Raw genomic sequence first — 23,080 nt, 5'->3', positions numbered from 1 at the left:
GTGCATCTATCCATGATAAAAGTGCTCCACGTGTCTCCAGGGGGTTAATAAAGTTCTTCTGAAGTGAAGCGATGCATAAGAACTTTATAATTACTTTATAAAGTAAAATAACTAGCTTCCGGCCGAACAGACATATGGATTTGACTTAAGTCTAAGCGCAACTTATGCAAGGAATGTGACGTACTGCTGATATTTATGCTAAGCCATCATAAAAGTGCTCCACGGCTATGGAGGGTTAATAAAGGCCTTCAGAAGCAAAGCGATGAGTTTGTGTAAAGTAATGTAAAGGATTCACTATTTACATGGTAGAATTAGCAAGGGAAAAACCTGAACGCTAATCTGATCTGCTCGTGCGCGAGGTTAAAGCACAAGCAGACCATCTACGGGACAAGCCAGATTCCACCATATCTTTATGTACACAATATTAATCTTTTACATTTTAGTCCTTTTATTTTTTTATATTTGGCATGTGTGTGTGGTGCTGGGCAACCATGTGTGTTACAAGCAGTGTGTGTATTTTGATGTATTTCAGTTCCTCAAAATAGCAACGCGCCAACAATGCGCCTGAACATAGATATTATGCGCATTGAACACACCTGGTTTTCAGACCAGCAAGCCATAGGCTAACAAATAGGCAATTTGCTATTTGCACAAAGGCAATTTGCAATTTGCACAAATGCATTTGCTATTTAAACAATGTGGCTCAGGATGTGAAAATGATAACCGCATTGGGCTGAAACTAGCAAAAAACACTTGCGTTGTGCCTGGTGCTGCCTTGCATCGGGTGTATGATAGGGCCCAATGGCTTGAAGACACTGGAACATGCAAACATCACTGTTCATGAGTTTACCATATGTACATTTTTGAACGTCCATTGACGAACCCGTTGCTCTCCCAAAAAAAACATTGCTTTCTGTCTAAAGTTTGCCAAAGAGCACCTTGGCAAACTGCATTGCTACTGGGAAAATGTTTTATGGACTGATGAAACTACAGTTGAATTGTTCGGGAAGAATACAAAAAGGGCACAGCTTGCCAACATCAAAAAATCATCCAAACGGTGTGGTGGAGGGAACATCATGATTAGGACTTGCTTCTCTGCCTCAGGGCCTGGACCACTTGCCATCATTGAGCGGAAATTTAATTCCCAAGTTTATCAAAGTATCCTACAGGATAATGTCAAGGTGGCTGTCCATCAGCTGAAGCTTTGTAGAAGTTTGGTGATGCAGCAGGACAATGACCCTAAACATTGAAGGAAATCCACCACAGACTGGCTTCAGAAACAGAAAATGCAGAACATTTTGTTAAGTGTAGTGTTACAAATTTATTGAAATGTTTAATTTAGGTTCCAATACAATAGTATTTTAACTGAGAAAGTTCTGCACACTGTTTTCCATTTTCAGGCATAGAAGAGATTCAAAGAAGATAATGTCAAGCAATTCAGGTGTCTGACATTAGGTTTTGTCTGCACTTCCTGGCCATTAAGCTCAAGATGCAGCGGTGTCTTTGTTTCTATGATAATGTGAAGGTATGGGAGATACAGTCGGGCTGATTGGATTGCCATCTATACATGACTCTGTTATGCTGACTGGATTAGGATTGCTGACACTCTCAGTGTGGGGCAGGTTCCTGAACCTGTATACTTCATTTACATGCTTTGTTCAGATTGTCCCCATCTATATGTAAATCCCTCCCCCTTGAAAAGATATAAACACTGTGTTTTAGCTATTGAGTTCAGACTTGATGACTGCAGCTACCGACAGCTCATGTTCTCAATAAAGAATCCTGCTGAAGATACTACCAAGTCTCCTGGTCTTCGCTTCTGAGTTTTCTACACTTCAGAAGAAAAAGTTTCCAACAAGAGGAATGGTCAAAAATTCCTTGTGAACATTGTGTCTGATCCAGAGCTACCAGAAGTGCTTGCTTGAAGTCATTGCTGTCAAAAGAGGTTCAAACAGCCATTAACAGCCAATAATCTTGTTCTTAATATAAGATATATGGGGCTTCCAATTTAATTTACTGTCTATAATTACTCCAAGAAATTTAATAGCTGGCACTCTTTCTATTTCAACTTCATTAATCATTAATTTACCTATTGTATTCGATAAACGATTGCCGAATACAATACATTTTGTTTTACTTATATTTAACGTTAGTTTATTCGAATCAAACCAATTTTTTAGTAGTGCCATTTTTTTCCCCATTGTATCCAAAAGTTGTTTCAGATTGTCACCAGAACAAAATAAGTTTGTATTATCTGCAAATAATATCAGCTGTAATACTTTGGAAACCTCATATTTATCATTAATAACAGAAAAAGCAATGGGCCCAGCACAGAGCCTTGGGGAACCCCACATGTTACCTGCACCAGTTGTGACTTGCAATTATCTATTTGGACATATTGTTGCCTTTTCTCTAAGTAATTACTTATCCAAGAGTGAGCAACCCCTCTTACTCCATATTTTTTCAGTTTCTCTAGTAAGATGTCATGGTCGACGGTGTCAAATGCTTTTTTATGGTCTAAAAATACCCCAAATGTGTATTGTTTATTTTCTATTGCGTTAGATATTTGCTCCACAAATTATATTAATGCATGTGAGGTTGTTCTATTACTTCTAAACCCATATTGTTTTTTACTTAATATGTTGTATTTGATAACAAAATCATTTAATCTTTAAAAGTATTGTTTGTTCATCATGCTAACTATTTTGTAGGATAGTGTTAATGGATACACAATCTTAAACTGTTCCTGGTACATTAAACATCCTTTCATTGTGAGACTAAAATGAACTTTCCCAACTAAACCTTAACTAACTTTTTCTCATGTAATACTCTTTGTTTTCTCTTTATACTGAACATTTTCCTTATGATTCTGAAAGAAAACGTGCCGGGTGTCTACTTGTGTTATAGTAACGATTAATGCAATTTTAATGCGCATCTGAGTGATGGATAAACCACACGCTCTTATTTCAGTGCAATTAATATTGCACTTATTTCAGCAGTTTCCTTCGTACATACAGTTTAACTACATTAAGTTAAATTTCATTCATCATTCATCGGAAGCGTGTGCATTTTAGACACCTATTATGCGTTTGCTCTTTCCATGTAATAAATGCGCAACCTTGAATAAGTGGGGTTTTACTTCAGCTGCTCAGGACGGGTTATGACCCATTTCCGTAAAACTTCAGTATCTTATCTTAAAGAAAATAACGGCGTTGTTTCATAGCAGTGCCAGCGCAATGACATGGCAGCTTTACCAATGGGTTGATCGGGTTGACTCAAGACTTGCTTTCTCGATAGAGAGCTGTCATCTGCTCATGTGAACTTCAGTGGCTGTCCTGAGGAGAGCTCAAACATGGACTGCTCAAACATCTGTAGTTGAGAGCTATATGGGACCGAGCGTGAGCGAAATCCAGTGAAAGATGGTAAACAGTGCAGAGTATCTGTGAAGGAGAGCTGTGAGGACGCGAAATGACGCCGCACAAAGCCTCCATTAATTTGCGCATGTCATTTAATGTTTATATATTTTAAAGCACTGAATCGCTATAGAATCGCAAATTATTCAATTCTTAGCATTTTAAATTGAATATTGACCGAAATAAACGATTCACGATTCAAAATACATGTTTCATGATCGATGCATATGCATCGTCAGGATTTGTAATCGATGCATCGAGAAAACAAATAAATCGTTACACCCCTAATACTGTAGCATATGTAGTCTATTCCAAAGAGACTCTCTGTTCTCTGAGCAATGAGAACAAATAATACATTTACTAAGGGATCTTGAAAAAAATCTGACTGTAATTTTATACCACATAAACCTAAGTAAGCAAAAATCGGGACTACTGGACCTATGGTGCAAAATACACGTGATGTGAAACCGGTGTAATAGAGCTAACTGAATCATTGTCATTAAGAATAAGTGAGTGAATCAAAATCGTGATATTTTAATGATTAATTGTGTAGCTCTCCAGCTATGCTAATCTTTCTTCTTTTGATTTCCTGTTTTTATCTTGGTATGCCCATCCCAAGGTTATTAGATTTTAAGCCACTTCCAGTTTGGATTCAGCCTCACTTGTGAAGACTTCCGATGACACCAACACTAGATGGACATACAAAACTGCCCAAATACTAACCCTATGTAATATAATCATTGCCTTTAGGGTAAGGTCACAGATTTTTAACTCTCTTTGTATTGTTAAAAATGTGTTGGTATTTAAATGAATGAATGAAAGTGACGGCCAAGTATGGTGACCCATACTTGGAATTTGATCTCTGCATTTAACCCATCCAAGTAAGCGCACAAACATTAGGAGCAGAGTAGTGAGTAGTGAACACACACACACACACACACACACACACGTGGATACACACACCCGGAGCAGCAGGCAGCCTTGAGTGTTGCCCGAGGAGCGATTGGGGGTTAGGTGCCTTGCTCAAGGACACCTCAGTCATATTCCTGCCGGTTCTGGAATCGAACCAGCAACCTTTGGGTCACCAGTCCAACTCTGTTACCATTAGGCCATGACTTCCCCCATGCATATATTAATTGTGTTGTACTAAATGTGTTAAACTTATGTTTTTGACAAATGGATTCATTTGTGAAGGAAAGACTACATCATTTCATGGTAAGCTATTATTGTTTTTTTACATTAAAACTTTTAAAAATGCATTAGGCTGCAATTTACCTCTGATGTCTCATTCAAGACCATCATACACTCTTCCTAGAGTTGTCCTTCATATACATTTACAGCTGAAACTTTACAGAAATACCTTGTATACCCTGAAATAGCCTGTCACATGAACCCCTATAATGTTAATAATTTACTTATTTTTATAATATTATTACTTATAATCTACTTAATAATTTACTTAATTTACTACAGTCGCTGCTTCTTTGAACAACGGTTTCTTTGCGAACTTTCCATTATACTGTGCCTCGTTTGCTAAACAAAATGCTCTGAACAAACATAAAATCCTCCAAAGCTATCTGGGACGCCATTTAAATAAACCACCCACTTGTTTCTGATGCTGTTGTCAGAAACAATGGAACGTAGTATGTCTGAAGCTATTTAACCAGAACCACCTCAAGTAACCACTGACAAACATTCTTTCTTGTTTTCTTTTACAGATGCTGCCATAAATCGGCATGAGAAGGCAACTGTTGTACAGTTGGGCCAGGCCATGAATAATAATTTGTCAGACCTGAGGTTTCAGAATAAGAGGGTATGAACTTGAGAGCGGTGTGTTCGACTGTACAAATAGATTTAACCAGAACTATAGTTTTACAGACTGCCAAAAGTTACAGAAAAGAGAAGCAGATAGATTGCTGCAATTTGCAGAAACAGCTGGGATCCAGCCAGCAAAACATGGAGTGAATGGGTTAAAAATATGTTGAATTTAGGGGTAAAATCATATCCTGGGTCATATATGGTAACTCATCAATTAAATATTTACCATCTAATATTCTGGATAACTAAAGTTCTTGTCAGTTTTTATTAACCCGATTCCTGGGCATATGTCAATGTCCATTGACCACAGTCTTTTTGGTAAGTTGTAAAAGTGTCGAGTCCAACTGCAACTATTTTTGTTGCTTGTTTTACTCCTGTTTTAGCAATTTCCCTTATTAAAGCCAGTAATGCTTAAGGATGTTTTGCCCCTCTGACTGAGGGGACGTGTCCCAGCAGGAAAGTAGCCTGAGAAAATGATTGATTGAAAATTATTTAAAATTAATAACTGAGAGATTTATTTATTTATTATAATGTTTTTGGTATACTTATAATAATTTTGTTATTGTGCAGATAATTTTATATATGCTGTGTACTTTTACTTTTTATTAACATAAATAAAAATTCCACATCATGTTTGTGTTGTAGGTGTTCTCTGTAAACACTTAAAGGAGAACTCTGGGCAATTTTTAAGTTAATCTTGATCGTTAGACCTTTGTGAGTACTGTCTGTAGAAAAAAAAATGAAACGGATTGGTGATTGCAACACGAAGCTGTTCCCGCAAATGCCCAGAGCTCCACTCAGCTAAAACGACAGTTACGGGCAGTGTTGGGGAAAGTTACTTTTAAAAGTAATGCATTACAATATTGCGTTACTCCCCAAAAAAGTAACTAAGTACGTTACTTAGTTACTTTTTATGGAAAGTAATGCGTTACATTACTTTTGCGTTACTTTTTCTCACCTGCATGGACTTGTTTGTCTGTTTTTTAATAACAGCTAAAACAATCTATTTTTGCCAATTGTTAAGGCCCTTTTACATCAAAAGTTAAATGAATAAGCCTAAGGCTGAAGGAAATGCATATTTACTACTGTACAGTAGAGGGCGCCGCTCAAACAAACCTTTCAGCTGCTGCTGTTCTTGATTAAATAACAATAGGATACAGGAGAAGGAAGTTCAACACTCTTATTTCTAAACCTAATCTAAAGTCATTTTTGCTTATTAGTATGGTTGAATTAGAACATTGTAGGTCAGCAGTAAAGAGATTGGTTAATAAAGTGAGATTAAATACATAAAGTATATTTGTGTAATTTAACATAGTTAATAATAAAACTTTTGCACAAAATTCTGAGATTGCATTTGACTGTTTTTATTCATTTTGAGGAATACTGAATGTTTTTGTGCAAGTGAGATGAGTAAATGCATGTTCAATGCAAATGCACATAACACCTCACTTTATTTCTCTCAACATGAGGACAGGAGAGCTGTCAGTCAATAAATGTGAAAAGTAACTAGCGTTACTTATTTGAAAAAGTAACTCAGATATTTTGTTGTAAATTGAAAAAGTAATGCGTTACTTTACTAGTTACTTGAAAAAGTAATCTGATTACGTAACTCAAGTTACTTGTAATAAGTTACCCCCAACACTGGTTACGGGGGCATATACATAAAGAGTGTCTTTGTGCCTCTTAACAGACACAAAATGCAATTAAAATTGTCTGTCCAACATGAAAAGGCCCCTTACATGTGAACAAGATGCGTTTAGCAGCTTAGCCATTGTTTAAATTCCCCTAAATAGTGTTTTAGACGACTAGCTGTAGTCTCAGACTGAAGTCCCGTGGGAACTCCGATGTAGCCAAAGGTAAATAGCAGTGTGTAGGTGAAGAAGAAATGGTTTGCGTTTGTGTCGTACAAGGATGACTACACAGACACAACACAGCCCCAAATGGAAGGATAAATAAAGTTTACATTACCTCCACAGTGGTTGCACACGTCTTCGTCCATGGAATCACTTTTTTCTTCAACCGGTTGTGTCTGTGTTGTCATCCTTGTCAAAGTGTTCGCTGCAAATGCGGTAATCTGCAGGCAGTGAGTAAAAAATTCTGTTATATCAGTTATTGCTTATATCACTTATATGTTATATCCTTAGTGCTTGCCTTCATTTCGGTAAAAATCCGAGATACAACATGTCCACTTAGGTGTTGAGCTCCTCTATGATGAGTGTAAAGTGCTCAAGCCTTTCTACTCCAGTTGAGTTCCCTTAAAATTGAACCCTATTGAGTTCCTCCACACCCCTCCGACGTCAGACGTGCGGAACGTCTGGTGTTAGGCCTACCACTCGTAAGCAGTGTGGAACCTGTGTTAGGCTGGGTCCATATGTTGCGGTCCCTACGGCGACCCCATATGTGTATTCTTCCACGATACGGCTCCCTGCGGAGAGCCCGTATCTTCACTCGGCAGAGTCTCTCTGCCGTCACTGTCCGGTGTGTCTCCCCCGTCTTAGGCTGGAGCCACCCCAGTGACATTCCATATGTTAGACTGCCCGGTTTCCGCCCAGTTCATATGTGTATTCTCCACGTTACCTCCCTCTGGGTTGGATGTGGCTTCCGCAGCATCCCTTCCTTCCAATGTACGGGGAACGCTTTCCCAGTGGTCCTGTAGGAACAGCAGTGACTACCCTGGCCTAAGCCCTGTCCTTCCCCGCCTTAAATTTGTGGGGGCATCAGGAGGCTTTGGTTTAGGCACTGGAAGGTGGCAGCGTTAGTGGCGTGTTCAAAGGGTGATCCCATTTCAGTCGACCGTCGACTACGTCTGACGTTATCGACTGAAAGGGAACGTCCTGGTTTCGGGAACGGTGGGTTGCATACGCAACCAGGACGTTTTGCATATTCTAAGCTAGCTAGCTACATATTCTGGCTGCTACATTCCCAGTGTTAGCAAACTAGTCTATTAACACGAATATTTGCAAGCCTCCTCCAAGCACAGACGTCAGACTTTAAATCCTACCTGTTGCCTTTCACCATCCACTTATTTAGTTGCTGTCGGATCCCTTGACCTGCCATCTCCCTTTCCCTCTTTCTTTTTCTATTTTTAGCCCCCAACAGCTTTTTTGCTTTATCCATCTTTTTCGAGTTTCAATGACAACTCACTTCTGTGCTGCTCACTCAGCGCTCACGGCGCCCCCGCCCGCTTGCGATATTACCCTATGTCAAAATAAATTCTATGATGGAATCTTATGAGGGCGCCGGTGCCTACTCTAGCTTGTGAGTCCTCTAAATTGTATTTTACTTTTTTATATTCAATTTGTATAACTTTTATATAAATGTATATAACTTAGAATTATATATATATATATATATTATTTAACTTATAAATTCGATATTTTTAACCATCGCTTTGGCGCCCCTATACGCCGCATATAGCGCATACCCACTTTTTGCTCCACTGTTTTATCCTTGTCATGTTGTGAGAAGCAACTAGCCTGGGTTTCCCCATACCGCCTTACCGCAGCGCGATTCAATTCACGCTGAAAGGCAGTCTACAGAACGGGGAGGGAGCAGCTAGACGATGACGACATCTATGCGACACACGGAAACAGTTTGTTTATATCAATTTAACATGGCTGAAAACGCAAAGCTACTCTTTGATGCAGCCTTAGAACAATGTCTAAGTAGTTTAGAATGCAAGTTCATTGTTTACAAAAAAGATCTTTCCCATCGTCTTCTTCCTTGTCTAATTTCTGTCGCTCTACATACGTCATCTGGTATAATCGAAACGATTGGCTATGATATACGTACAGGCATATTTGATAGACATTCTTAGCACCCAATAAACTGCGACGGGCATTCTGAAACCACGCCTCAAATACGAGAAATTGTGCATGTGGTTCCCAGACCCAATTCTCAACGAGATTGGGTCTGACGTTAGCCAGGCTAAGAAGCAACAGTATTTTCTCTCAATTTACCAGTTTTACAGGATTTTATAATCTATCTGTGAGATGAATAAAGTGAGATGATCTGCTGATGATCCTGAATGTCTTGTTGAATGAGTGTTGATAGTCTGAGACTCATCAATATTAACAGATCTGCTGAAAACACTCTTTATTTCATGACAATAGTTCCTGTTTTCTCCTCATTTATTATGCTGATGTCTTCAGATCTCCTGTAAATTGACACTTAAAGCTCATTTCATTGCTGTCAGCAGACTGTATTTGTTGCTCACAAATATACGTTTAAGGAAAAAGCAGGAGAGTGTTCTAGTTAGGGCTGGGCGATATATCGCATGACATTGTTATGCGCATCTCGACAGTAAAGCCGGTTCCTTGATTAGTAGTAAATCACCTTCACCTGCTTTCAGATGGAAGACATGATGCAGATATGAGTGTTAAATTGAGGCTATGTTTACACGGAAACGATCTGAAGAGAAACGCAAAAGTGGCGTTGCGTTATCACATTTTATTCTGCGTTTAGACGAGCGTTATCGGGGGGAAATCCGCGTGCATATGGTGACGCAAAAGTGTGTGAAATTCGATGTAGTATGCACTCCAGGCGGCTAGGTGGCAATGTGAAGCACTGCGACACAACAACACCAATATCTGAGAATATTTTGTACAACTGCTGAAAAGACTCTTGTACGTTTATCAGAGCTGCTATGGCAATTTGAAGGTCCGACGTATGGAAATAATCCGACATATTGGGGTTATTTTCCTGTAATGGCGCATGCCTGTGACGTAAACACGTAAGCGACGAGAGCCACAGTGAGCAGATTTGCGTTTTTACTGTTTAGATGGGAACGCGACGGTGGATCATTTTTAAGATTTCCACTCTGGAGGGTGGTTTCACTTTTTTGCGTTTTTAAGCCTCCAAAACGCCGTCGCCGTGTAAACGAAAGGCATATCCGATAAAATATTTGTACGTTTTCACCCAGAATCGTTCTCGTGTAAACAGGGCCTAACACTCAAGAGTGTTAAAGTTAATGAGATGATTAAGTGATTAATTTAGTGATGATTGAGCATTATTGAAGACGCCTGAGGTTAACAAGCAGAATCACTGAAGGAGAAAATCACAAATTGTAAGCCACCGTTATGGCGATAAGTGTTTTCTTTCGTTGGACTCTTGACCCTTACGGCCGTTTCACACCGCAAACCGGCGCGTGAGCAGCGCCTATATTTTTCGGCGTGCATGAGTGCTTTCACACCGCAAGCAGGAGCGTCGCGTAAGCGGGAGCTTCGGCTTCGAGTCTATTTTTGCTGCGCTGCTCACGCTCAATTAAAGTGAAAGCACACATTTGATGGACACAATTAATATGATTTCACACAAAAAGTGCCCCAAACGCATAGAATTTGCATGTCTAGTGTGTTTTAACAAGAATTGCAGTATGTCAGAAAAGGAAATGAAGACTAACATAAAGAAAATACAATATTATAGAAAATGTACCCATCAAACTTGTTTTGATTTATTCAGTTTGGGCTTTGAACAAACTTCAAATGTGTTTATGACCAACTTCTATAAACATTTTTTCAAAAGTCTTTGTAAAGAAATGCTTGCTTATATGTAGCCTTATATGTAGCCTGGGAGCCGCTGTTGCGATGCTGTACAAACGCTTCCAGTTTGAATACTCGCGCGCGTCTGCAGCTTCAGTGACGATGTAGTTGCGCTGACGTGCTGCTCACGTGCCGCTCATGCTTGCGGTGTGAAACAGCCGTAATACTTTCAATTTAAATGTTGTTTGTCTGCTGTTATTGATTTGTAACAGTCAAACGAACAAAGAAAAGTGTGACCTGATGGTGTTGGTTGTGTTCTGGCATAATCATGCTGTGATCTGAAAATGAAACTTATTGAGATAGTTTGATTTAACTTGTTAGCAACAACTTTACGATTCTACAGCAAATGATTATCAGTATTTTTCTTAGAATCCAAAATATTTAGTAAACATTGTTCTGATCAAAACACTGTCAATTGAATTTATTAAGAAACACAGACATCAATAATCAGCCTGTGAATCTCAACAATGGTGACAATAATAAAGCACGTTGCAGTGGCTGCCACCAATCACAACTCATTAATGGCTTCCATCATGCATTGCGGTATGAATAAATTATGATCTGAATTTTTTATGTAATTTACTTTTCCTAATTGAATATTCTGCTCGTCACCATTGTTGAGATGCATAGACTGAATCTTGAAGTCTGTGTGTGCCTAAAAAAAAAAAAAATTTAATCAACTTTTAAGAAATCCTTTATATTATATCTAAAATTCTGGATATTTATTCAGAATCACAGTTATGCTGTAACCAACAGCATAAATCACAAACATAAAGTTCAAATGATGATTTTCATAATATAACCAAAACCATTAGATCACTTTTTTTTCTTTGTTCATCTGGCAGTTATAACGTCCTGGTTGCGTATGCAACCCACCGTTCCCTGAAGGAGGGAACGGAGGACGTAGTCGACGCGACTGAAATGGGATCACGCTAGGGAGCCTATCGTCTTCGAGTATTATTGAACGAGCCAATACACATTGGCGTGCGAGATTTGCATCTCACACTCCGCCCCGCAGCGCGGGTATAAATACGGAAGTGGATGCACGCACCATTTGCTTTTTGCTGAGGAGCCGAGCGTAACTCGGAGTCAGCGGTGGTCCAGCGGTAGTGGCAAGGGGACTACGTCCTCCGTTCCCTCCTTCAGGGAACGGTGGGTTGCATACGCAACCAGGACGTTCCCTTTCAGTCGATAACGTCCGACTGAAATGGGATCAACCATTGAACACGCCACTAACGCTGCCACCTTCCAGTGCCTAGACAAAAGCCTTCTGATCCTCCCGACGTTCTAGCGGAAAAGGACAGGGCTTAGGCCAGGAAGTCGCTGCTGTTCCACAAGACCCACTCAGTTAGACTTGGTAACACTGGGAAAGCGTGCCCAACCTTGGAAGGAAGGGACGCTGCGGAGCCCAACCAACCCGAAAGGGGGGGGGAAATACACATATGAACTGGGCGGAGAGCCGGGCAGTATAACATATGGAATGTCACTGGGGTGGCTCCAGCCTAGAGAGGGGGGAGACACACCAATTTACAGTGACGGCAGGACTCTGCCAAGGGAAATACACGGGCTCACCTTGGGGAGCCGTATCGTGGAAGAATACACATATGGGGTCGCCGTAGGGACCGCAACATATGGACCCAGCCTAACACAGGTTCCACACTGCATACGAGTGGTAGGCCTAACACCAGACGTTCCGCCACGTCCGACGTTGGGGGGGGGTACGGAGGAGCTCAACAGGTTCCGGACAAGGGAATTCCACCGGAGCGAAATGGCGCACGTATCCGGTCCGCAAGAGGGGAATGGCGCAGCAAGCCGACACTGAACCGGGGCTCACGGTGTTACTGGCTTCTATGAGAAGAGAGCACACGGGAAGCAACCGGCTCGACACGTAGGCTATAGAATCTAGCAAACGTATTAGGTGTCGCCCAGCCTGCAGCTCTACAGACATCTGTCAGCGAGGCACCCTGCGCCAACGCCCAAGAAGCGGCAACACTCCTTGTGGAGTGAGCTCGCAGTCCGGGGGACAGGGTTCACCTTGGGACTCATACGCCAAGATGATGGCATCCACTATCCAGTGGGCCAACCTCTGCTTGGAGACAGCCTTTCCCTTCCGCTGACCTCCATAACAGACGAAGAGCTGCTCTGAGGTCCTAAAGCTTTGCGTTCTGTCCACGTACAAGCGCAGGGCGCGAACGGGGCAGAGAAAAGCCAGGGCTGGGTCTGCCTCCTCGCAGGTTCACCACGCAGGTTCACCACCTGGTCCCGAAAGGGGGTGGTAGGAACCTTGGGCACATATCCAGGCCGGGGTCTCAGGATAACGTGAGAGTTAGCCGGCCCGAATTCCAGGCACGATTCGCTGACCGAAAATGCGTGCAGGTCCCCTACCCTCTTGATGGAGGCCAACGCAAGTAGGAGAACTGTCTTTTGGGACAGAATTTTTAACTCTGCTACCTGCAAAGGCTCGAAGGGCGGTCTCTGCAGTGCGGTTAGCACCAGAGATAAGTCCCAAGAGGGTATAGAGGGGGGGCGAGGCGGATTCAACCTCCTCGCTCCCCTCAGGAACCTGACGATCAAGTCATGCTTCCCCAGGGATTTCCCGTCTACTGCATCGTGATGTGCGGCAATAGCGGCGACATACACTTTGAGGGTGGAGGGGGACAGCCGACGCTCCAAAGCCTCTTGCAGGAAAGAAAGCACGGAAATGACCGAACACCTTCGGGGGTCTTCTCCTTGAGAAGCACACCACTCAACGAACAGTGTCCACTTCAGGGAGTAAACAAGCCTCGTAGAGGGGGCTCTCGCTGACGTGATGGTATCTACGACTGCCTGTGGTAGACTACCTAAAACCTCCGCGTCCCGTCCAGGGACCACACATGGAGTCTCCAATAGTCTGGACGCGGGTGCCATATGGTGCCCCGTCCCTGAAAGAGTAGGTCCTCTCTCAGAGGAATAGGCCAGGGAGGAGCTGTCGAGAGGAGAAAAAGTTCGGGGAACCAGGTTCGGTTGGGCCAATAAGGGGCAACTAGCAAAACCTGCTCCTCTTCCTCCCTGACTTTGCACAGTAGTTGTGCAATAAGGCTCACTGGGGGAAACGCATACTTGCGGAGGCCCCGGGGCCAGCTGTGAGCCAGTGCATCCGTTTCGAGGGAATAAAACAACTGGCAATGGGACGAGTCCGGAGAGGCAAACAGATCTATCTGTGCGGCCCCGAAGTGGTCCCATATCAGCTGGACCGCCTGGGGATGGAGCCGACATTCTCCCGAGGCCACAATCTGTCGTGAGAGCTCGTCGGCGGCACGATTGAGCAGGCCAGGGATGTGAACGGCACGAAGCGACCTCAGATGCTTCTGACCCCATAGGAGGAGGTGGCGGGCGAGTTGTGACATGCGGCGGGAACGTAGACCACCTTGGTGGTTGATGTACGCAACGGCCGCAGTGCTGTCCGTCCGGACCAGTACGTGCTTGCCGAGCAGCGTCGTCCTGAGGCGTCTCAAAGCAAGGAGTACTGCTAACAACTCGAGGCAGTTGATGTGCCAATGCAGGTGGGACCCCGTCCAGGTGCCAGCTACTGCATGCCCGTTGTACGTGGCCCCCCAGCCAGTGTTGGAGGCGTCTGTGAAGACCACAGCATGCCTGGACACTTGTTCTAGGGACACACCGGCCCGGAGAAACGAAAGGTCCGACCACGGGCTGAAGGTTTGGAGGCAGGCCGCGGTGATTCTCACAGGGAGCGTGCCTCTCCGCCACGCCCACCTCGGGACTCGGTCGCGAAGCCAGTGCTGGAGTGGTCTCATATGAAGCAGGCCGAGCGGCGTAACTGCGGCTGCGGCTGCCATATGCCCCAGGAGCCTCTGAAACTGTTTCAGAAAAACCACTGTTCTGCCCTTGATAAAATTCAGGCAGTTCAGCACCGACCGGGCGCGATCCTCTGTGAGGCGCGCCGTGTGTTGGACCGCGTCCAGCTCCAAACCGAGAAAAGAGATCCTCTGCACAGGGGCGAGTTTGCTCTTCTCCCAGTTGACCTGAAGACCCAGCTGGCTGATGTGCTGGAGCAGCAAATCCCTGTGTTCGCATAACAGCTCCCGAGACTGAGCTAGTATCAGCCAGTCGTCGAGATAGTTGAGAACGCGAATGCCCTGCTCTCTCATGGGAGCGAGGGCTGCCTCCGTAACTTTCGTAAAGACACGGGGTGACAGGGCCAGCCCGAAGGGTAAGACTTTGTACTGATACGCCTGACCCTCGAACGCGAAACGCAGGAATGGCCTGTGTCGCGGCAGGATGGAGACATGAAAGTACGCGTCCTTCAGGTCGATCGCTGCAAACCAATCCTGGGGACGGACACATTGGAAGATGCGTTTCTGCGTCAGCATTCTGAACGGGAGCTTGTGAAGGGCCAGATTTAGGACTCGCAGGTCCAGGATTGGTCGTAACCCACCCCCTTTCTTGGGTATAATGAAGTACGGGTTGTAAAAGCCGGCCTTCATATCGGCTACCGACACCGGCTCTATCGCGTCCTTCGCCAGCAGGACCGCGATCTCCGCGCGCATGACAGGAGCAGATTCGCTCGACACTGAAGTGTGGCGAATGCCACTGTACCTGGGCGGACTCCGGCGGAACTGAATCGTGTAGCCGAGCCTGATGGTACGGAGGAGCCAGCCGGACGGGTTGGAGAGCACTTTCCAGGCCTCGACGAACCGAACCAGGGGGACCAAGGGTAACACAGGCATACCCGGGGTGGGGCAGTGCGGTGGAGGGCAGGGACCCGGCTCGGAAGGCCCGTGGGCGGCCCGAAGCGGGGTCTGAGTGAGCCGTGCTGCACTTACCTGTCTCCACGGGGCAACAGAGGACGGGAGAGAAGGCGGATGACCGGGTCCTCGACCGCCTCGTGTTGCGGGCTGGCGAACAAGAGGGGGCTGGGGGGAGCAAGGCTGTTCCACAGGGTCGCAAGCCGCCAGCCTCGCCCTCTTGGGACCCAGGGACGGAGAAATTCGCTCTTCTGACAATTGGGGTACCACTGGACTCCGGAGAACCAATGGTGGAACGGTAACCGTCTGAAGAGCTAGTCCCCCCATCCCTGGGTGGCCTGTCTCAGGAACGTTTCTGACACTCGCCCCCTGGCCGGGCGGTGACTGAGACAGACTGGGCGGCCTGCCTGCTGCTGGTTCTACGCTGGGGCCTGGGTGAAGGCTGTTGCGGAGACCCCGCGGAACCGGAGGCAGCGGCAGGGGGGCGACAATTGTGACCATCCGAGAGAGACAGGGAACGACCGCACCCAGAAACGCACGGGCGGAATGACATCTTGAAAAAGACGCAAACGCACCCGTGTTGCTCTTTTAGGAAGTGAAAACCTCTCACCAGTGCCGGAGCACACAGGGGAATGACCGCGGCAACACTGACACAGGAATGGTGCACCCTGTGCCAGTGAAGCACTCACTTTCTCGCCCTCAACCGACCGTCAGACAAACAAACACAAACAGAAATTTGGTTGCTGTGAAAACAGCAGTTGAGAGCTTGAAGCTCGCGATCACCGCTGCACTCGCGCTGTAACCACCGACACCAGGAGAGACTTCCCAAAGAAGCGCCGACACACTCGCTCGTTGTAGAACAACACTCTTCAGATCCAGACATGAAGCTCGGCTCCGAAGCGAAAGGCAAATGGTGCGTGCATCCACTTCCGTATTTATACCCGCGCTGCGGGGCGGAGTGTGAGATGCAAATCTCGCACGCCAATGTGTATTGGCTCGTTCATTAATACTCGAAGACGATAGGCTCCCTAGCGTGATCCCATTTCAGTCGCGTCGACTACGTCCGACGTTATCGACTGAAAGGGAACTCAGATACATCAGCCAAACAAAATCGAAAATTAATAATATAAGGGTCAAAGCAACCAATGATCGCCATAACGGTGGCTTACAATTTTAGATTTTCTCCTTCACTCAATTAATCACTTGATTATCTCATTAACTTTAACACTCTTGAGTGTGGACTCATATACACTCCCAGGGGCCCGTTCTTCGTACATCGCTAACTCAGTTAGCTGGATTTGATTGTTGGCGATTTGGCATGATCTTGGATTGTTTGGTTCTTCGATGCTTATCATGGACTTGCTGTCATAGCAACAGGTGCGGCAGCTTGAACCTGCTCGCGAGCAGGCTTATTTCATGTTAACAGGATTAGATCGCGGCTTTTTAAGCGGAGCTGATACGGGAAGTCTTTTAGCGCAGCGCGATAGTGTACTTTTTGAGAGATATCATTGTTCTCATGACTCGCGAGGATGTCGTTTACATCATTAATTTGTTGGAAACGCATAAATGTTCGACTTTTATATAATAACAGTGCAGGCAAGGTACTATTGCGATTCTTATCCAGATTAGTATTATATCAAATTTTAAAAAGGCAGTTGACTGACTAAAATCTCTTAGATGGTGTGTGACTATGTTCCATATCACAAATATGGACAGGATCTGTGCATGACTCAAGAATTTTCAGAGATTTATGCACATTATGTGAACGTGGTAAGGAAAAATATAAATATCAAGCTCACTGTATAACATACACGTATGCTTATCCTAACAGAACTGAATTTTTCCATTAAACAGGTGATTACAACAGGATCCTGCTTGGAGACAGGTGTTTTATGACCCCTTTCCCTGACCCAAACCACAGACCAGTTACAATCCAGCTCTAGACAGGACAAGGGCACACAATGAAGTGAACTTTAGCCAACTAAAGTGTCTGAAAAGTCTGAGGGTTGCACCTGACAGGGCCTGTGACATTGCATGGGCCATATTACACAACATTGCACCATCAGAAAAAATATAAAACATTTCATTAATGTCAAATAAAAGACAAGACAAATATGCTTAGTTCCTTGATTTTAATTTTAATTGTTCTTTGTAAAGAAAAGCCAGTGATCAAGTCATCTTTTGCCTGCATATTGTACTCTGTGTGATATAATATATTAGCACTTACTCTGAAGTTCCTATGAAGCAACTCTATCTCTATTGCCAGTTTTTTTTTTTCTTTAAGTTGTCAAGTATTTTCAAAATACTCTGTTTTCTAGGGGTAGGGGTAAACCTGTCCAACACATGGCTTATGCATCAAAAATGAAAAGGAAAAGTACAACACTGCCCACCTCTGCATCCCTGCTTTGTGCAGACTCTTCTGTAGATGTGGACTCCTGCAACTCATATTAGAAATAATAGGTACTCAAGTGTAAATTAAGTAAAGTTATTTATGCACTTAAAGATACCTTAGAGGGTTTCTTCACTGTCCTGTGCATTGGGGGGAAAAATTGGCATTACAAAGTGTTGTAGCTACTTTCTTCCCTTTTGATGTAACATTAGAAAAAGTCCACTTACTGCACATGCTTCAGCCACTTGCTTGGGAACACATAAAAGTGTTGGTGTATTGTTTATACTGCACAAAAGAGGAAAACACAATTTCATTACAATGAAGTACAATGGGGGGAAATGTGATCAATAACTCATGGCAACATATATTTTTTTACATTAACTATGTAGGTTCACAGTCACACATGTAGACTTTCACAAGTCAAAGCAATTCATTGCTACTCAAGGTTTAACAGCTGATATGACTGGACAGCCATTTGGATTATAGGCCTACTTAATTTAATGCAGCAACAAATTATTTTACAGTGTAGGATCATTTAAAGTTAATTTCCCAGCAGTGAAGGTGTTGTGCTCCTGGCCTCTGGCTGTGGGTTTGAGGAAGAGCTGAACCCAGGGATGCCCTCCACAAGGTTCACACTCAACCCAAGGGTCAGCTCTTCTGCCTGGGTATAATGTGGGGTGCAGGACCACCACCTGTTTGTTTTTCTTTTCTTTTTTTTCTCAGCCTTTTTCTTGGTTGCTTTTATAAACAGGCAAACATTTATTAACAGTGCCTTTTTAAAAGAGATTAGTTAGTAGGCTACAAATTACTATTATGTAGAATATTCTAGTACTTCATTTTTACTTGTTCCCATGTTCTAGTAGTGGATGGTGACTCTGACATTACAATGAACAAAGTTATTAATTATTTAGAAATTATTAAAATATACAAATATATACTGTAATAAGTGATAAAAACATCTAACTACAAACTTAATTTGTCTGCTACGCTTTGCCAACCCTCTCTCTTGGCTTTTGCACACTTTGAGGTGTTCCCTGGCGTTTTAATTAAGTTTTCAAATTCTGCATATCCTTCAAGCAATAACTCTTGCTCTTCTGTGGAGAAAAAATTGAGCGCGCTCTTTGGCCACGGTGAGCAGCCAATAGCAGCGTTGCTGATCAATGTTTCTACTATCGATACATATCCCCTTTTAACCCAGCGCATGAACGCGCAATTATCTCAGATAACTCAATCCAGCTATACTAATCATAACCGGCAGGAGTGTTCGAAGAACCTAATTAGCCGGATCATGATGAGCACGATGATATTATCTTGGATGTCTCGTTTGATCTCGGATGTTTTAAGCAACGTACGAAGAACGGGCCCCTGCACTGACTTCCATTCATACACATCTGAAAGTGGGACACCAGAAACACAAGCAACAGTGAATAACCCTGTGAGAAATAATACAAGCGTTTAGCATTCAAGAGGAGGGGATTGTTTATGTTTAATTATTAGTTATATGTTGAATTTATGTTTGTAAAAAACATGCCGCAGAGTGGGACGTCATTTCACGACCGTTGCAGTGTCTGTAGACATTTTACACGCTCAAAGTATAGAGTGGCTTTAACTAGCTTTAAATGAACTATTTGTATTAGCATTATCTGTGTCCTATGTTTTACTCAACCCTGTTACTCCTGACATGATTTTCTTCCTTTTAAAAACAGAGCATTTCTTAAAACCGTAACACTCAGGAAGTGACATCATCTGGGCTCTTTCTAATGCATGATGGGAAGACAAGAAAATAATCTCAATCCATTGTCTCAGTTTTTACACAAACTGTATCATTGACTGTATTCATCAACCCTGTTACCAAAGTTACAAAGTTAAGAATCTCTATAACTATGAATAACTTGTATGATATTTTACAAATACAACTTTATCATTAACTTGGTGTCTACTGATTATTCCTAAAAATTTATAATTTTGTAAACTATGTTGAAAATGACAAATTCTGGAAACGTTGTTGCAAATTGGGAACCAGATATAAAATTAATGTAAAATAAATTAGTTAAAATAGTATTTAGCTTGATCTGATGTTGACAATCAAAATAAATATTTCTCAAATCTCCCTTTACTGACCATTTGTTGAAGAAAAAACAGAACATTCTGTGCCATTTCATAGTTTAACTGTTTATCTAAATGTGAGCAAGTGCTTGAATGTTTCTAACATGAATGTTCTCCAGCATCATGAATGAATGGAGAATAAACACCAACCTCTTTGTTCTTCAGGATCTTCAGTGTGTTTCATTCTGCAGGTTCTGGATCACTCGTGTTCTCACTGTCCTCTTTAATAAACTCAGTCTTTGCAGATTTCAGCTCTTCCTGATGCTCTGATGCTCGTCTTCACTTGTAGCTGATGGGAATTTACAGCATTTATAAGGGAATTGCAGTGGGAGGAGCTTCACTGATGATGTTTCCAGTGTATGATCTGATCTAATCAGGAGCAGATCTGCCAAAATCAAAAATTTCAATTACTGAGTTTGTTTTTTATAATAAATGACACTTCTAAGCATTTATGTCTGTCTATCTATTCATCGTACAGTAACAGATGCCATTCATTAATTATTTTTAATACTAATACTTTGCTTATCCTAACATTATTCTGCCTCTTCATTACGATACAGGTATCTAGAAATAAAGAAAATAATATAAATAATTGAAATTCTTTCAAATATAAATAATGTTAAGAAAAACAGTTAAAATCATAAACAGAAATAAACATACATATAGTAGCCAACAAATAACCTCAGTCAGCTGACAGCAATGAAATGAGCTTTAAGTGTAAATTTACAGGAGATCTGAAGACATCTGCATAATAAATGAGGTGAAAACAGGAACTATTGTCATGAAATAAAGAGTGTTTTCAGCAGATCTGTTAATATTGATGATCCTCAGACTATCAACACTCATTCAACAAGACATTCAGGATCATCAGCAGATCATCTCACTTTATTCTGAGTGTTTGCTGTTAGAAACACATTATTTGAGTCAGGATAGATGATAAAAGACTGTAAAACAGCAATATTGAAAGACAATACTGTTATTTTTCACAATATAACATGGATAAATCATCAATAATAGAACAAAATATTTCAATAAATCACCTCCTTACGAACCTCTATAGGCAAACAACTACAACACCATAATATGTGAATCTAAATATAGTTTGACTTTATAATAACTAATAATTGCAATAAAGTAATTCAATCATTAACATGTTACAGATTTGTATGTACAGAAACTGACAATGATCATGAAACTCATTAAAATAAAGAAAATGTAGGCCTTACGTTTCCTGTCACACTTCATTAATATTTACCGATATCTATATTCTCATGTATATATAGATTTGAAATTCGCAACGTTCATTACTCATGCAGGGGCAATAAAGAGTTAGAATAGACATACATTTTAAAGTAATTTTAAGTAAATATAAACTGCCAAAGATAAATGTCGACAAAGAAATAGAGGTTATTATCTCTCAATGCAGGAGCAGAAGCGCTGGTTCAGATTTTATTGTTTGTTGTTTAAACGTGCGTGTTGCATATATATTTTTAAAATATATAGTATATGGTCTATTGGTGAAGTAGGCTATTGATTACTGTGGAGGGGGAAATCCCCCACTGGCAAATCGCACCTTGCTTCACAATCATGTTTTTAAAAACTCTTTCTGTAGTATATGAACCCCATGAAGTTTTATTTTCTATTTTATTTAACAGAACTGCTTTTGAAACTACGATTGGAATTATTATACAGATGTAAATTCAGTCAATCTGTTGGATAAGATTTGTTTCTTAGTGTAAAATGGAAATGCATGGTAATTTAATTTGATAAATATAGGCACAAAAAACAATATGGTGAACTAGACAGATCCCTGCATTAAAATACTAATACAAAATAACAGTAGACCATGTTTATTCGGGATTTGAAACAGTGTCATCTAAATTACTGTTGAAACCTAAGTTCTACCACTCGACCACAACTTCTCACTGAGAAATGCTCAGAAGTGCTGTTTTTCGCAGGGGCGGATCTACAGGGGGGTAAGGGGGGGCAGGTGCCCCCCCAATATAGAGCCTTGCCCCCCCCAGCTGCCCCCCTAACTTTGATGATCCAAATAATGTACTTGTAAAAACAACTCGTAAGCTCCTCAAAACAGTGAACTAAACGATACATTTACCAAAATTGAACAATTTAATTTTTATTAAAGCCCCTCCCCCTACCCCTCAAATACTTAGTACGTCCCTGATTCAAACGTGCAGCTCACATCACAGTTAGGGAAAACCATGGAACATATGATAACAGACAGATTGACATGTTTTATAGAAAGCAGAGATTTGTACTCACCACATCAAAATGGGTTTCGGAAAGGGAGAAATACAATGGACTCTATTTTATGTTTGGAATCTGAAATCAGGAAGCTAAAAAGGTCATTAAAGAGAAAATGCAAAAAATATGGCAAGAATACTGGGAATTAAATGAAACTGGAAGACATCTTTATAATATACAGAAACATGTTGGTCTGGGAAGAAAACTGGGTGGGTGCCGGAAGACAGAGACAGTCTTTACGCGCTTAAGAATAGGACACACAGGTCTTAACTATTCACTTTATAAAATAGGTAAACACCCAACTGGACAATGTATAAAATGTAATAGTATAGAGACAATTCAACATGTGCTGTTTGAGTGTAGAGGTTATGTGGAGGCAAGGAGGAAACTAGCAGCAGCGGTAAAGAAAGCTAAGCTTAGATTCACTGTTGATAATCTCCTTGGGCATAAAGTATGGGCAATATCAAAACACCTGATTAAATATCTGAAAAATACGGGGTTAATGGAAAGAATATAGTTTTTTATTATTATTATTATTATTTAAATTATTTTTATTTTTTTAAGTAGGGTTTTATGGTAGTTTGCACAAAATCTGTTCCACACTCCAGTCCGGTAGGTGTCGGTAATGCTCCTAAATGCTGGTTGCCAACCGCCAATCAAATCAAAGAAGAAGAAGAAGAACGTGCAGAGCGGCGTTCGCTCAGTCTAGCTCTCACACTCTCTCTCTCACACACACACACACACACACACAGCGAGTCTCCTGCAACCCGACTGGAGAGACTGAGCTGCCCCAGAGCCTCTGAAGGTGAA

At 42.2% G+C, this 23,080-nt stretch overlaps 6 protein-coding genes across 15 annotated transcripts in view; 3 read left to right on the top strand and 3 right to left on the bottom strand.

Moving 5' to 3' along the window:
* Positions 1-23,080, bottom strand: part of LOC143714418 (uncharacterized) — a 703,153-nt gene that overhangs the window by 100,351 nt on the left and 579,722 nt on the right. The window lies entirely within an intron of this gene.
* LOC143714414 (uncharacterized) overlaps positions 1-23,080 on the top strand; it is a 1,189,624-nt gene that overhangs the window by 651,429 nt on the left and 515,115 nt on the right. The gene's annotated exons all lie outside the window — the stretch shown is intronic.
* Positions 1-23,080, bottom strand: part of LOC143714417 (uncharacterized) — a 438,587-nt gene that overhangs the window by 100,404 nt on the left and 315,103 nt on the right. The window lies entirely within an intron of this gene.
* The window catches only part of LOC143714434 (uncharacterized), a 429,922-nt gene that overhangs the window by 125,352 nt on the left and 281,490 nt on the right, over positions 1-23,080 (bottom strand). The gene's annotated exons all lie outside the window — the stretch shown is intronic.
* Positions 1-23,080, top strand: part of LOC143714442 (uncharacterized) — a 340,300-nt gene that overhangs the window by 121,872 nt on the left and 195,348 nt on the right. The gene's annotated exons all lie outside the window — the stretch shown is intronic.
* The window catches only part of LOC143714452 (uncharacterized), an 8,704-nt gene continuing 8,557 nt past the window's right edge, over positions 22,934-23,080 (top strand). Inside the window, exon 1 of one of the 3 annotated variants that reach the window (XM_077205668.1) lies at positions 22,934-23,080. The gene's annotated coding sequence lies outside the window, so the exon portion shown is untranslated. The other 2 variants (XM_077205670.1, XM_077205669.1) reach the window with 2 other exon arrangements.

This window comes from Siphateles boraxobius, unplaced genomic scaffold (assembly GCF_051911475.1).
Source record: "Siphateles boraxobius isolate OS27281-9 unplaced genomic scaffold, OSU_SipBor_1 54, whole genome shotgun sequence".
Lineage (NCBI taxonomy): Eukaryota > Metazoa > Chordata > Actinopteri > Cypriniformes > Leuciscidae > Siphateles > Siphateles boraxobius.
This window is presented reverse-complemented; position numbering and strand designations above follow the sequence as displayed.